Raw genomic sequence first — 14,701 nt, 5'->3', positions numbered from 1 at the left:
CAGTCAGAAAAGATATTTGAGGGAAGGGGAGAATGTAACAAACAGAGTATAGCAAAAGCTTCAAAGTACAGCAAAACCTACAAAAGTAGGAGTGAGAAGTTAATTTCAGATACATTGAATCTCTCACTTGTTCTTTATTTCAGTAATTTTAACATTAAGATGTTATGTAGAACAGATTTGTCTGAAATGTGTGCTGTAAAATCAGACATTATTATTATTATTATTATTATTATTATTATTATTATTTATTTATTTATTTATATAGCACCATCAATGTACATGGTGCTGTACAGAGTAAAACAGTAAATAGCAAGACCCTGCCGCATAGGCTTACATTCTAATAAAATCATAATAAAACAATAAGGAGGGGAAGAGAATGCAAACAGGCACAGGATAGGGTAAACAGGCACTGGGTAGGGTAAAACTAACAGTATAAAGTCAGAACAAAATCAAGTTTTAAAAGCTTTAGGAAAAAGAAAAGTTTTTAGCTGAGCTTTAAAAGCTGCGGTTGAACTTGTAGTTCTCAAATGTTCTGGAAGAGCGTTCCAGGCGTAAGGGGCAGCAGAAGAGAATGGACGAAGCCGAGCAAGGGAAGTAGAGACCATTGGGCAGGCGAGAAACATGGCATCAGAGGAGCGAAGAGGCAATAGTGTGGGGCAATAGTGTGGGGCAATAGTGTGAGATGAGAGAGGAGAGATAGGAAGGAGCTAGACACTGAAAAGCTTTGTAGGTCAACAGGAGAAGTTTATATTGGATTCTGAAGTGAATTGGAAGCCAATAAAGAGATTTCAGAAGTGGAGTAACATGGTCAGAGCGGCGAGCCAAGAAGATGATCTTAGCAGCAGAGTGGTGAACAGAAATCAACGGACAGATGTGAGAAGAAGGACATGTGACCAAGGCTATGTTCAGGTGGGCACGCCCCCTTGGTACTGGACATGCCCCCTTGGGGGGCAACCATGTTGTCCTCCTTTTTGGTTTCCAAAATATGGTCACCCTAGACAAATATTTCTGTCTCCTAGTGGCTGACTGACGCCCTGTTTATGGCTGGAGTTGGAGAGAGGATTGTGCCAACTCAAAAGACAGGAAGGAATTCAATTAATGTTTCTACCACAAGTTGTCATCAAAGCCTCTCAAGAGCTCAGCTGGCATATTTGGCTTGATATTTTCACCTCTGGTTAAATATTCAGTGGGAAAAGTAGGTCAAAACCATCCAAACTGGGCAGGAAGTACACCATTGAAATGCATTCCTACTGTGGATAAGTGGGCTGAAGAACTGACCTTTGACGATCTATTACACACATTCAAGATCATGAATGACAAGGCAAGGATTCCTGCCTCACCATTCAGTCGCCTGTCTTCATGGCATCTCTGAAGCAGCATTTTAAAGTTGAGATGCAGTTCCTTTTGGCTGGCAAAGCAAGACCCATCTCCAATCCTTCCTTCTTGCTTAGGATTGCCAACTGACCAAAAAAAGAATGCCTTGCTTGCTCCTGCGCCTTTCAGAGCGGCTTGATTTGCAGAATTTAGTAGATTTCATGGTACTTTTGACGCCTGAGATAAATACAATTGTTATGTCTGCAAGTGAAGCTGCTTACATTAAGACAGAAAAGCAGGATCCAGGAAAGAGTTGGCAGCTACCAGATTGCTCTGTCTGGATTTCTTCTCCCTTTTCTATTGGTCTTTCTCCCAGCCCCTCTCTTGCTCTCCCTTTCTTTCCCTGTCTCTTAAAGAAAAAAAGGTTTAACCAAATAAAACAAAACAACAGTAGTGCACAACCCAAGGCACAACCCAATTATGGCCCATGTGTTATTTGAAGACATGAGCATGTGTAGGAATTGGGACCCAGAACCCCAAGGCTGCAATCCTATGCGCACGCAGGAGTATGCATAGGCTGGGATTGGATGGTCACCGCTCTATGCTCATTTACTTGGGAATAAGTCCCATTTAATTTGATAGGGCTTTATTTATTTACTAGATTTGTATAGTGCCCAACTGGCCAGTGTTCTCAGGATGGGTGCAGTGACCAAACAACAACAAAATACAACAAAAAAAGGTATCAAAATAATGCAATATTATACATTAAAAACATTAAACAATACTTTAAACTTTGAGGAGCCAGCACAAAATTTAATAATCAAGCAACAGATTAAAGAGGAAAGTCTAAATCTGGCATCTAAATGTATACTAAGAAGAAGCTTGTGCTATATGCTTCTAAATAAAGATGCATAGTTTCTGCTCCACTGTTGCCAGCTTCTTCTTTTTAACAGCACCTACTCTTCTGCCTTTAACGCAGCTTAATCTGCAAATATTACTAGCATGCTGTGAAAAGCATCACCTGTAGCTTTCTGCACATAGAGCTGCTGTTAAAGGCGCAACAGCAAGCTGGGCCAGCTTGTTTTCCTGGTCAATTGGCAACTCTACTCTGCTCCCATCAGCCAAGTGACCTGACCCTTGCCCTGCCTCTGAAGCCAGAGATTGCACACACCTCTCCCCGGGTCTGGGGAAGCCTGTGGTTTCTTGGCATATGCTGGTTGAACCCCCGCGGTCCATCATTTTGTATTCCAGCTCTAAAGCTTGTTAGGCAGCATGATGGGCAGAACCCTGACAGGCCCACTCTTTGAGTTAGCCTAACAAAACCTGACAGGGGAATGTCCAGCCTGACAGCAGGAGAGGGGAAGACATTTCCCTGTTGCGTCTGGTAAGAAAACAGCAAGAAAGATGGATTTCTGTTTAATTGGATAGGGGAGGGGGAATTATATGTGTTTGTGTGCAGTGATGCAGCTAGTTTTTGGGGTAGGGTAACCATGTGAAAAGGAGGACAGGGCTCCTGTATCTTTAACAGTTGCATAGGAAAGGGAATTTCAGCAGGTGTCATTTGTAGGCATGCAGCACCTGATGAAACTCCCTCTTCATCACAACAGTTAAAGCTGCAGGAGCCCTGCCCTCTTTTATATCTCATCAAGAAGGCAGGGCTCCTGCAGCTTTAACTGTCATGAGAAAGAGAGAGTTTCAAAAGGTGCTGCATGAGGTTCTTCGTGGCGACATTCCGTCCATTATTCTAGTTAGCAAAAAATAGTATTCATCCCCGAGTAAATGGTTTAGCATCAGGGCAGCAGAAGCAAAATCCAGTTTATTCCTGTTGGGTATTCCCCCCCCCCCCTCTTTTAAAGTCAGGGTCAGCCAAGAGTTTTTTTTGTTTGCTTGTGTGTGTGTTTTACTCTAACATGCCACACCCCTTTCCCCAGACCCCACCCCCTTTCAGCCTTTCCCCTGATCATTTGGTGGTGTCCTGGCTTTTGTGCAGTTTCACACACACACACCTTCCATTCTAAAGGTTAAAAAAACCCTCTCCTAAGGCATAGTTATTGGCCGGAAGAGTTTTAAGTTAAAGTAAGCTGGTGTTTTGTGTCCTGCTCCTTTTACCCTGCCAATCACTGGAGTGCGGACCCGAAGACCTTCTCTGAAATGGAATTTGGCCTTCAGGCGGAAAGAGTTTCAACAGCCCTCCTTGAACATATTGGGAATGAAGCAGCAGTTGAAAAACCATTGAATGGCCCTGTTCAGACAACACGCTAAACCATGATGGTTAAGCATTCTGAGCTAAACATTATGGCTTAGCACAGTGGTTCCCAAAGTGGGCGGTATTGCCCCCTTGGGGGTGGTGGGATTGCATAGGGGGGCATTAAGAGGCAAAGGGACGGCAGGGGGGGCGCTGGCAAGGGGGCGCTAACAGGCAAAGGGGCGGCAGGGGGGCGCTCGAGGTGGTCTCTCCAGAAGGGCCTAAAACCCAGGGACCGAGCAGGAAAGAGCGGCAAATTCAGCTGCTCTCCCCTCACCGCTCCTGCTCAGGAAGGACTTTCTCACTCACGCAGCCGCTCTTTCCTCCTATCTCAAGCCCACAGTGGCCCCACCAGAAGTAGGGAGTGGGGGAAGCACCCACAGGAGGCAGCAAAGCAGGAAACAGCAGCGAATTCAGTTGCTCTGCCCACTCTTCTCCTGCCTAGGAGGGCCCAGGGCTTCTTTCCTGCTGGAGCCACCGCTGCCTGCTCGCTCGCTCTCGGTCAGAGCTGCTCCCTCCTACAAGCTGCCCCGGCACACCACTCATGATAGTTGCTGCACAAGGCGGGAGAGAGGAAGGAGCATGTGGAGGACGGTGGGCGGCAGAGCAGCTGCCAAGAACAGCAGTCAACCGGCAGGCTGGGTGGGGAGCAGGACTGCTTGTGCTGCTGCAAGGTATCACCAGGCTCCCTTCCCCTGTCAGGAGTTGCAGATTGGGGCCATCTCCCCTCTGAGCTGCTGCTCTCCTATCCTAATCAGCCCGGCAGCTATTGTGAGGCTTGGGAGGAGGGGGGTTGGAGAGAGAGAGAGAGATGCTGTGTGTCTGTGTGTGTGCTCCCACCCCCCAAAAAATGTGGACTATAACAGGATTGGGAGAGAAAAGAAAAGGGGGAGGGAGAGAGAACTGCAATTCCCCAGGTCCTTCCTGGCTAAAGAAGATTCAGCAGCACCTTATTCCAGAATGCTTGCTGAAACAATTCCTATCTGCCCTTGCTTATTTCAGGGTGTCCAACCCCCTTTTTCAAGTGTTCTTTTGGTAAACATGGTATGTGTGTATCTTGTGTCACCATAAAAACAGAGCTGCAACACGATCCTAAGTATGTCTACTAAGAAGTAAGCCCCACTGAGATCAATAGACCTTACTCTGAGGTAAATGTGCATAGGATTCAGCCTGAAAACAAAGAGAGGGTGAAGAAAAAACAGGAGAAAATGAATTGTACAAATAGAATAGCAAGGTAACTGTGGGATATTTAACCATATTTAAAGACAATAAGTACAGTAAAATTAGTGCCCCTCTACTTCAGTCCCAGCCAGATTTTCCATAGGAAAACTCTATACCAGGTGGCAGATAATTATTTTAAAAATTTATTAAAATACATTATCCTTTCCTATAACAAAATGATGCTTACTCCTAAGTAAGTGTGTTCCACTAAAGAAGGAAATCCTATTTGATTCCTGTATTCATGCTAGTGTGACATAGTTAGGAAGTTTTCCTGATGTCCAGCCAGAATCTGGCTTCTTTTAACTTGAGCCCGTTATTCCGTGTCTTGCATTCTGAGAAGAGATCCTGGCCCTCCTCTGTGTGACGGCCTTTAAGTATTTGAGGAGTGCTGTCATGTCTTCTCTCAATCTTCTCTTCTCCAGGCTAAACATGCCCAGTTCTTTCAGTCTCTCTTCATAGGGCTTTGTTTCTAGACCTCTGATCATCCTGGTTGCCCTCTTCTGAACACGCTCCAGCTTGTCTGCATCCTTCTTGAATTGTGGAGCCCAGAACTAGACACAATACTCTAGATGAGGCCTAACCAGGGCCGAATAGAGAGGAACCAGTACCTCACGTGATTTGGAAGCTATACTTCTCTTAATGCAGCCCAAAATAGCATTTGCCTTTCTTACAGCCGTGTTGCACTGTTGGCTCGTGTTCAGCTTGTGATCTACAAGAATTCCAAGATCCTTCTCGTTTGTAGTATTGCTGAGCCAAGTGTCCCCCATCTTGTAACTGTGCATTTGGTTTCTATTCCCTAAATGTAGAAATTGGCATTTATAGGAATAAATGCCAATTTCTACATTTAGGGAATAGAAACCAAATGCAGAGTTGCAAGATGGGGACACTTGGCTCAGCAGCAGACAACATCCACATGCAGTCACCCATTAGGTGTTCTTTGACCATTTCTTTATCAATCTCAAACTGCAATCCTGTCTCCTCAACTTCTGCTTCACTTTTTCCAGGAGGGGGTCATAGACCCGCTTTTAAGAGAAGACCGAGGCAAAATAGGAATTGAGCATTTCAGCCTTTTCTTTGTTATCAATTTGCCTTCCTCATTAAGCAGTTGAACCACCCACTGATGATCTATTTAGATGGCTCACTAGTTATCCAATATGGAGTAGTTAAAAGAGGGATTTCTTGCATTGTATTTTGTTCCATTGTAATGATTTTTGTTTATCCTTGCTTTTTGCCTTCCCTGTATTTTGTCTCTTGTGAAAAATCTTGCAAAATCTGTAATCCACCAGCAAATGTATTTGTATTGTGAAGCCTTAGCCACAGATGATCTAAAAGAAGTTAGCAAGCTTGGTTTTTAAATTGCTTTAAAGGGGGGGAAATGTTAGCATAACCACCTCCATTTTTAACAGGAAACTGTAAAATCTCCATTGCACACCAAGCGAAATGTCACGTACCCGAGGGCGTCTTCAAGGATGTCTCCTGTGTAACTGTCTTATCTATCCAAAACAATAGCTTCATTGCTCCAGGCAGAAAGTTAACTTGGAGCAACTTACTGTTGCAAAGGAATGTTTTGCAGAAGATAAGGGGGGGCTCTGGTGTTACATTCTGATTGGTTAATGCTGCTTCTGGGCCCTGCCCCTTGAAAGCTTTAATACTGTACCATATTCCCTATGTCTTTTGTCTGATTGCTCCCTTTGAAGAGACCAGGCCTTGATTACTAATCAATAAAGCGCTTTTGAACCCTCTGTCGCTGGAATGGTGGAGTCGTGCTTAAGGGCTGTTTGGATCTCGTCCTTGGGTGAAAAGAACATTGATCTAACAACATGATAAGTTAAAGGCACAATTTTATGCAAGTTTAGACAGAAAAAAGTCCTTCAACTCCTAGAATCCCCTCTAAATGGGAAGCACCCGCCCCAGGCTTGCTGAGGGAGGGAGGGAAAAGAGAGTGAATGCCTCTGTTTGCAGCCAGCATGGCAGGGAATACCAATTGGCTTTTGAATAAAGTATTCAATTAATTGTTACTGTTTTGAATTTTATTGTTATTATCTTCCTTGGTGGATCGTTGAAAACCACTATTCCGAATAATGATTTTTATAGTGTAGGGTAGGTGGGCGCTGGGCATGAGTTTGTAGAACCAAGGGGGCGGTGACCTGAAAAAGTTTGGGAACCACTGGCTTAGCATGTTGTGTGAACCATGGCTTAGTGTGCCATGTGAACCATTCCTAACCATGGTGGCTACATAAGCATGGTCTAAACACGCTCACTGTAAAAGGGTTAGCGGGTTGTCTGAACAGAAGGAAAGAAGTTTTAGTTGCGTGCTTCACAACTGAAGTAATAGATTATTTGGTTGTCTAAGCATGGTGGGGAGAGGTGTATTCCCATGGGGGGGGGGTTATAATGAAAGAAGCACTTTCATGCCCTCTGCAGGCTCTGTGGAATGGGGAACTGTGGCAGAGCTCAACAACCTGTCTCCTTAGTGCACTCTGGCCACCAGACCCAAATTCTGGGTTTTACACACACACGGAAACTAGCCCAGAAACACACACACGCCATTATTCCCTTCCCTTCGTCAGTGAGTAATTCTCATCTTGTCCCTCAGCTATGGCCACACACAGAGAGACTCAAGACCGCGGGGGGGAGGGGAGGGGGGATACTTATTCATTAGTTCAGCCTTGTAAATCGTCAATCACCTGTGGCAAAGAACTGGCAGGCTTGCAGGGGTGTGTATGCAGGTGATCAGAACTCAATACCATATTTAGGATGGAGATGTCGTTCAGATTACAACAAAACAATCGTTTCCTGCTCAATTTGCATCCCAGTATAATTTTCCTGGTACAGAGATGATAGATGAGCCTTCCCCAGGATTCCTGACCATTATTAATGGTGGCTGGGGCTGATGGGAGTTGAAGTAAAAAACAACATCTGGAGGGCACCAGGTTGGGGAAGGCTGAAAGAGGACCAGTTCCTTGCCCCTCCTTTCCATGGCAACACCTCCAGCCCCCTAAAATTACTACGCAGACACCCTGCTGAACAGGGTGAGTTGTGTGTGTGGTAAAATCCCCGTCCACATATCGGTAAGTTACCCACACACATTACCCTCACTCTGCAGTGGGGCGAATGCGTATTGGGGTGCCTTGCTGTGTCATATGGCGGGTGCTCTGTGCTCTGTGTCATGTGGTGGGTGCTTTGTAGGTACCGGAGTGGCCACCATGGCTTCCTTTGGGATACATGGGTGAGGCAACAGGAGGCCACAAAGTTATCCAGAGTGGGGAGGGGTAACTAAACCATGGCACTGCGTGGGGATACCAATCGTGTGAAGGCATGTGGCATGGTTTCCCTACCTCTCCCTGTTCTATGGATAATTGACCCACCCTTCCACCATGATTTTGTGAACACAGCCTTTGTCTCTTGCTACAAGTAAATAGTTTGAGGGTTGATGGATGGAAGAATTGACCAAGGGTGCAATCCTATGCATGCTTAGACTTGGCTTTTTTTTAAAGCTTTTTCATTGTGCCCTCTGGCCTGACCTCCAAAGTGAAACCCCCTGACAATTCTGAACATGTGTGTTAGCCACAGCATGGAATCGTGATACCATCAGAAGCCTTTTTATACATCACTATCACTGAACTATTTATGGCTGACAATCTTGGCAGAGGATTCCTAACAGCCGCTACCGGGAAGAAAAAAAACAAAAGCAAAACTCTTTCTCCATCTGTTCCCTGTTTACCTTTCCCTCAATTTGCTTCTTTTTGGCAGTGCTGGAATCCAAACTGAATCAGGACCATTTCCCTAGCGCTTAGTGAGAGGGTTGGCATTTGACCGATCAAAAGAAAACACCCCTGTCACTGGTTAGATTAAGTTGGTTTTACTCATTAGTTTATGCATCGGATCAAGGCCTTAGTGACTGTAAGCTGCCTTTAGTGTAGTTTTTGTAGTTAGGGAGGGGTAAAATAAATAAATAAATAAATAAATAAAACACTAAAGTATCAGTGAAAAAAGGATTTTAAACCAAAACTATCATAAGTAATTTAAAGCCACTTCATAAAGGGAGCAACCATTTATGCCCCCAAAGCCTTCTTTAAAAGGCTTAAAAGATCACATTCTTAGGAAGGCTGTTAGAGAGACACGACTCCTCCAGGAGGGAATTCCAGAGCCTGGCTGTGGCCCCTCTGCTTGGCCCCAAATGCTGGGGATGTCTTGGCATGCACAAGAGGGCCTCTGGCAATGATTCTGATAGGTAAGCAGGTCCCTGTTGGAGAGGGCAGCCCTTTGGATATCCTGGTATATAACATAAAAGGCTTTAAAGATCATCGCCAGCACTGGTGCCTGCAGCCAAGACCTGAAGATCCAAGGTCCAGAATAACTCCCAAACTACGAACATGTGTTTTCAAGGGGAGCGCTACTCCACCCAACACTGGTTGAACCCCTTATTCCTGAGTCAGCTCTGCTAACTAACCTCTGTTTTGTCTGGATTAAGCTTCAATATTTTGCTTCAAGTATCAGTTCAGGACTTCTACAGCCTCCCTGGAAAGGAGAGATAGATTGAGTGTCATCAGGACCCTGATGACATCAAATTCCAAATCCCCAGAAGACTTCTCCCAGCAGTTTCATGTTGGTATTAAATAGCATTGGGGGACAAGACAGAACCATTTGGGACCACACAGGCCAACGTCCAATGTGATGAACAGAGTTCCTCAGCACCAGTTTCTGGAACTGGCCACCATAACACTAGTCCTTATGGAAGCTGGTCCAGAAGGATACTTTGATAATGAGATCGAGAGCTCAGAGAGGTACAACAGAACCAACAGGGATGCATTTCCCCTCCCGCTCCTGGTGTATGTCATACACTGTGGCAACTGAGGCTGTTTCCATCCCAAAACTGGGCCTAAAATTAGATTGAAATGGATCTAGATCAGTGGTCTTCAACTGGTCCAGACCTGAGATCCATCTCAGACTCCCAACCTTCAATGTGAGAGCCACTTTCACAATTTTCTCCATGCCCAACATGTCGGCAATGGCTTTGCCACGACCCATCTGGACTGACTTCATGAACCACTTTTGGGGTGTGACCCACCAGTTGAGACCATTGATCTAGATAATATCCACAAACATCTGGAGCTGCGAAGCCACTAACATGCTCTAGGATCATACCTAAAAATGGAATGTTAGAAAAGTAACTGTCATCTTAGAAAGCTCCAAAGTCCATTTGCTCTCAGAAGCTTTACTGAGCAACATGCTGGATCTCCACGAGGTCCCTCCTCTCCACAGCAAATGCAAGAAGGTACAGTCCCACCTGACACTTCCAATATAGACACTTCACTCCAATTTCTAGTAAAAGGCACATTTGGCTTTCACCATAAAGATGCCAGGGATAGAATTTAATAGCCAGCCACCTGAGGCTACTTGAGTGCTCCCATCATGAGAGACCATTGAAAAACCAGTTACCATTGCCTCTGAGGCAATGCCTCTTGCCTGTAAATGGCAGAAAACCTCAAAGAGGCCAGGAGATTATCCTCATTTGCTGGCTTCCTAGCCATCTTCAGTCACATAATTGTTTTATTTATTGTTTCCTCTCTTCCCAGAAAGCTTTCAGTAAAAATTAAGAAAGAGGGTTTTTAATTTTTTATAAATTTGATCAACTCAAAAACGAAAACAAAACTCTCAAACTTCCATTTTGTAAAAACCCTTATTTGTTTATTTATTTTTAAAATCCCAGCTACATAACCACAGGACGGTGGTGGAAAGAGAGAGAAAAATGGGTAGGGACAAATCCACCTGATTCTTGAGTCAAGTTCTAAATATTTATAAATGTTTTAAAAAGAGGTGGAGGAAGAAGAGAAGGGAGCAGTATGTTCATGTGTTGGATCCAGGTTTAGTCATACTTAAGCGTAAACCCACTGAACTCAATGGGACTACTGATCCCCCTATTTTGAGCTATGGTAGTAGCCAACGGCCTGAGTTAATCTCAGAGCGAAACTAAGAAGAACATAAGAAGAGCCCTGCTGGATCAGACCAAGGGTCCATCTAGTCCAGCACTCTGTTCATACAGTGGCCATCGGCCAGGGACCAAGAGGCAGCTGGACAACCATCTGTCAGGGATGCTTTAGGGTGGATTCCTGCATTGAGCAGGGGGTTGGACTCCATGGCCTTGTAGGCTCCTTCCAACTCTGCTATTCTATGATTCTATGAAGGCAATGGGTGGGAAGGCAACAGCACCCTCCCACCCATGCTCCCCAGCAACTGGTGCACACATGCTCTTTGCCTCTAATACTGGAGATAGCACCCAACTATCAGGGCTAGTAGCTACTGGCCCCATTCAGACAACATGCTAAGCCATGCTGCTTAACCACAAAATGGTTAAAGGAATGCATGCATTAACCATTTTGTGGTTAAGCAGCATGGGTTGTCTGAACGGGGCGGGGCGGGGAGCATCTTATTGGTGCCTTTCCCTTTTTGATCCCCCACAGTATTTCAGAAAGGACTTGGAATTCAAAAACAATGCCTGCAGATTATAAGAGGAAGGGTTGAGTTCTTTTTCAATTATCTCCTCTCCACGCGGTGCTGCCCAACAGCTCCCTGGGCTGGCTCGGTGGGCAGATGAGATCTTTTTAACGGCTGTAAGAGGTTGGGGGAAGGCGACGACAAAAAGTGGGCTTCTCTCTCTCGTCCGTCATTGACATTCCCCACAAATAAACTCTTAGTGATGAGCCGAGTGTGATTTCTTTGATTTGAGCCCATTTTTAAAACATTACGTTCATCATTACTTTATTGCAAACTTAGTAGCAGTAGTATTTATTTACAATATTTATATACTGCTCCCCATTGAAAATTTCGGAGCCGGTGCACAAGATAAAATAGAAACAGAATAAAACACTTTAAAATAGATTTTAAAAGAAGCAACGTAGTAGGAATGGTTGCGTCCCGGCTTGATAAAGCGGCTCGGGCGAGCTTATTTTGGATTTGGGTAGCCAATAGCGACCGTGATACTGCTGGGCATGTTGTCCCGAATAGCCATTTTGGACCACGTTCCAAAGAGCCACGTTAACAAGGATTTTCTTGCTCAGTTTCAGCAGCTGAAAACAGAGGGAAATCCTTAAATTCTCCCCTTCAAAAAGTTTTTTTTTAAAAAAAAAATAGTGCCCCGAAATAATAATTAAAAATGGTATCGCCCTGCCCGCGAATGGGCATCTTCTGGTTGTGGTTAAGAGGAACGGCTAGTTAAGGGGGGAGGGGAAGACGGTGTAGAATTTACCGTTGTGTATGTATACTATAGTTTCGTATCGTCTATGAACGTCTCTTAGGTCTCAAGTGAGGCAAATTATCTCGATTACAGCAGGGCGGGAAATAATTTGTAATTGGCCAAATATGAGGGAAAGCTTTTAAGTTCTTAGCTCGAGGAGCCCCCATATCTCAGAAAATGGACAGGCTAGGATTCTACCAAATCAAATGAAACGGGGGAGGCTTTATTGTTCATTCACAGTTTAATAAAGCTCTATCTTTCTGGAAATTATCGGGGTGTTTCTTCCACTCATTTCCTTTTCTTTTCTTTTCACACTTTATGAGCGGGGTAGCGCTAGAGAGGCCGGCGTTGTTCGCGGCTTCCGGCCGCGTTCCCCGTCGTGTGGGGAATGGTATGCCCTAAAGGGGAGGGGAGACTGAAGCCCAGCCAGGGGGTTGGCGTTGGCCAGTCGCAGGGTGGGAGGCGGCTGGGCTGGGGGGTGGTTCTGCGCAGCTGGGAGGGAGGAGCCGAGCGAACCCGGGCTTTGGGGGTGACCATGGGCGGCTGAGGGGTGCCGAGTCCAGAGGCGGCCCGTGCCGGCGGCCATGGCCGAGGATTACTGGGACTCGCAATAGCAGTAGCAGCCGCTCAGGTAAGAGACGCCTCCTCACTGGGGAGGGATTGGGGGGGGGGGAATCCAGCATGACCTTTGACCCCGTGTTAGGAATCTGCCTCCGGTGGGATCATCATCGCTGCCTTTGGATTGGATCACTCGCTTCGCTACAGGGAGCCCCTCTGTTCACGCAGGAGATCTGCTTTGACCTCCCTTTAATCCTTCCCTGGCATGAACTCTCCTCTCCCCCGGTTGATCTATTCTGCTTCATTAATTACTGAGGTCTAGCTACAATAGGCTCTCTGTCATTAGACTAAAGGAGGCTTCGCATTGGTCTACTTTTAACTCTCTTTTATCCCCCAAGGCGTACTGTATCCACTCTGTTTCTGAACCCTTCCTCAGTGTGTCCCCTTGGACTAGATCCTTTCCCCATTGGACCCAAGGGAGATGCAATAACTCGGAGACTATTGGAGATCCTTACTGTTATTTTTAAATCCTTCTTCAGAACCATGCTTTCACTTCCTAGTTCCAGGGACCCACCCATTCTGCTAATTTTTAAAACCAGGCTATATCTATCTTATATCCCTTGCTGCTGTTCTGAAATAGTGTTGGACTGTGCTTAAGTTATGAGGATCTGTGCCTTCCCCATTATAAACCCCATTTGTATTTTGGAAATCTTATTTTTCCGTTAAGATCTACCTTTCCCAGTTAACTGCCATGCCCTGGAGGTTCCCCCACCGCTGTCTGGCTTTTTATTTATTTATTTATTTATTTTTGCCCCAAGCTTTTCCTTGGCTTTGACCTAGCAAGAACCTTTTGGGGATTCAACCCAGGCACTTCTTGTTTGCCTCATGGCTGATGATTCAGGGCTGGTTTGTCCCTGTGTAACAGGCCTATTTCTGTTTGGACTTGCTGGGTGATGGTTCACGTCAGCTTTTGTCACTAGATTCTCTTGTGCCTTGCTTTGTGCTCAGTCTTTGACTTGTAAGATTGCTTACATATGGGGCATTTCTCTTGGGGGATCCGTTGCCTCTCTGATCTGTGGATTTAAGCATTTTTCTGTGGAAGTGGCTAAGGTCTCCCCGCCCCCTGCTCAAAATCAGAGAAGTAATATTTCTCCATGGCTTTTAAGGAAAGGATGGGAGAGGAACTGGATTAAAGCCCAGCCTCATAGTTACTGAACCTTTTTTTAAAATAATAATAATACTTTAATTAAATGATATACTTGTTTCTCCCTCAACCTTGTGCAAAGACTGATAGGGATAAGGCATGCTCTCAGGGCACTTAGGCTAGGAAAAGGGGTGGAGAAAATAAGCTCTGCGGGAGGAGAAACCGCAGCAGCAAGCCTCCATAGGGGATTCTTGGCATCTCTGTTCAGGAATTCCAGCTGCTCCTGGTGGGGGTGGGACTTCATTTGCTCACCTTCTGCCCCAAGACCTGGCGCTATCACCTGCCTCCTTGTAAGCTCGATGATGTAATGGAGGGGGGTGTTCCATCCCCTCTTCACGCGGTGCTGCGTCTGTGTGCGACTAATAATGCGCCGGTAGGCAAATGGATCCTGTGACGATGCTGGGAGGTTAGCATGGATCAGGGTTGTCTTGGAGGGGATTGGCTGCTTGGCAGGATGAGCCCCAGAGAGGTTTGGTGCAGAGGCCTGCCGGTGGGAGAGGGCCCCTGGATTTTTTCCATGTTAGTCCCCGTACATGCCACCCAGAGTTCCCGAGAAGGCTACCTTTCCCTTCCTGTCACTCTGCTTTGCTGCTTGCCCTGCTGGAGCTAACAACTCAGCAGCTACCGTGCCTGGCTGCCTGTCCTCATTTGCTTGTCAAACCTTTGCTGATCTCTGATGAGGAAGGTGTGTGTGAGTCAGGCACTCTCATTGGGAAGCTGCAAAATACACGGGTGTCTGGATCTCAGCTGAGGTGGCCTTTCCTCCCCCCACACCTTGCTATTTATTCCTTTCCCTGACAACTTAGGCCTCAATGACCAGCTTTTGGCACTCAGTGGAGTTGGCCCCAGTGCCAGGTCTCAGCAGGGCTCTGCAGAAAAAACTGCAGTGACATCTTAAGTGGTTTTGAGAGGAGAGCAGGAC

At 45.8% G+C, this 14,701-nt stretch overlaps 1 protein-coding gene across 4 annotated transcripts in view; it reads left to right on the top strand.

Annotated features, from left to right (window-relative positions):
- The first annotated feature begins 12,502 nt into the window (after nt 1-12,502).
- Nucleotides 12,503-14,701, top strand: part of CDK16 (cyclin dependent kinase 16) — a 59,502-nt gene continuing 57,303 nt past the window's right edge. For 3 of the 4 annotated variants that reach the window (XM_063119534.1, XM_063119532.1, XM_063119533.1), the window contains exon 1: nt 12,564-12,648. The gene's annotated coding sequence lies outside the window, so the exon portion shown is untranslated. Of the gene's footprint in view, nt 12,649-14,701 lie in introns of all 4 variants that reach the window. The other variant, XM_063119535.1, reaches the window with a different exon arrangement.

Source organism: Elgaria multicarinata, chromosome 3, assembly GCF_023053635.1.
Source record: "Elgaria multicarinata webbii isolate HBS135686 ecotype San Diego chromosome 3, rElgMul1.1.pri, whole genome shotgun sequence".
In the NCBI taxonomy this organism is placed as follows: domain Eukaryota; kingdom Metazoa; phylum Chordata; class Lepidosauria; order Squamata; family Anguidae; genus Elgaria; species Elgaria multicarinata.
This window is presented reverse-complemented; position numbering and strand designations above follow the sequence as displayed.